At 40.8% G+C, this 1,368-nt stretch overlaps 1 long non-coding RNA gene across 1 annotated transcript in view; it reads left to right on the top strand.

Moving 5' to 3' along the window:
• Window positions 1-498: 498 nt before the first annotated feature.
• LOC104947664 (uncharacterized) overlaps window positions 499-1,368 on the top strand; it is a 6,950-nt gene continuing 6,080 nt past the window's right edge. Inside the window, exon 1 of the long non-coding RNA XR_798589.1 lies at window positions 499-770. This is a non-coding gene — a long non-coding RNA (uncharacterized lncRNA). The remainder of the gene's footprint in view (window positions 771-1,368) is intronic.

Genomic DNA, 1,368 nt, shown 5'->3' with positions numbered 1-1,368 from the left:
GCTAGTAATATATTTTACTTAACATATATATTTGTAAGCTACTTACCTTCTAAATAAATATATAATAGAGCTCAACATACCTAGCCAAGTGTCCTGTTGTGGCTATCGCTAGTTTCTGGTCCTGACGTTTCGCCGGTGTCCTCTATGTGGCGCCAAACTGCTGCCGCTGAACAAAGAAGGACTCCCTTTACGTTAATGGTTTAGCTAGCTAACATAGCCTTCTTGTATTGTCTCAAGTTAAATACATTAGAAAAAGTTTATATATTGCTGGAATGTGCAGTAAAATCAGTTAACAAATAGTTAAATATAAGTGTCGAATATGAACACTAGTAGGCTATTTGTATTTGTTATTCCTTCTGCCTTTATTTTTAACTAATTGTTTGCGACATCATGCTAATGCCATACAGTCTTTACACATACACTCAACCAAACACAGGGAGCGAAAGAGACAGAGATGCACTCCCCTCTCTCTCTCTCTCTCTCTCTCTCTGTATCGGTCTCCTCCTCTCAGTACATCAGCACCAATGTGTGTTTAGCAACATCATCCTACGGACCCGCACCGCTTACTTTCAATCGAGGCTGACTTTTCTCCCACAAAAGCCCCATAGAATTAAACAAAACGCTCGACAACATTATAAAGCTGCTAGTGGCTCGACAGAAGGGCAGTTTCAGATCTTTTGAATCGCTTCTTTTTTCCCGTCCTTGCAGGTTTCTTGGACCACTCCAGACATCAGACCAGACTTCTCCCGTTGACTCGGCACTCTCTCAAGGTAGGTTGGATATTAAACTAGAACTCTTTCTGTGCTTGAAGAAAATATAAACATAGTATTGCACATTCACATGCATGTTTCAACCTGCAGTGTGTCACCCTTTAGGCTAATTTATGGGTTAATTAGAGGACTAAAAATACGCAAATTACAATAACGACACACAAAAATCAATTCAGCTTTTTATATTTTGCCATATGCACGTTTTGCACGTAAATCTTGTCTGCATTGGATAAACATGGTTATCTCTTGCTCGGGTGACTAACTAGTAACTAATCATATACACATAGCCTACACACCATGATTTAACTTCAACAACTAAAGTGTAAAGACTGGGGTAAATTTGGATTGGTGACGTCTGATTTATGCAATTCATGCAGACTGTGGGAATTCTTTCGACTAAAATTTTGACTTTTGCGTGGGATGTCTGCTTGGCACGACGTGGTGTGATTCTGGTGTAGTTTGGCACTGGTGCTGATGTTGCTAGAGGGTGTGTGTGTGTGTGTGTGTGTGTGTGTGTGTGTGTGTGTGTGTGTGTGTGTGTGTGTGTGTGTGTGTGTGTGTGTGTGTGTGTGTGTGTGTGTGTGTGTGTGTGCACACC

Source organism: Notothenia coriiceps, unplaced genomic scaffold, assembly GCF_000735185.1.
Source record: "Notothenia coriiceps isolate Sejong01 unplaced genomic scaffold, NC01 NC01_scaffold00012900, whole genome shotgun sequence".
In the NCBI taxonomy this organism is placed as follows: domain Eukaryota; kingdom Metazoa; phylum Chordata; class Actinopteri; order Perciformes; family Nototheniidae; genus Notothenia; species Notothenia coriiceps.
Note: the sequence above shows the minus strand (reverse complement) of the source record. Positions and strands in the feature narration are given on the sequence as shown.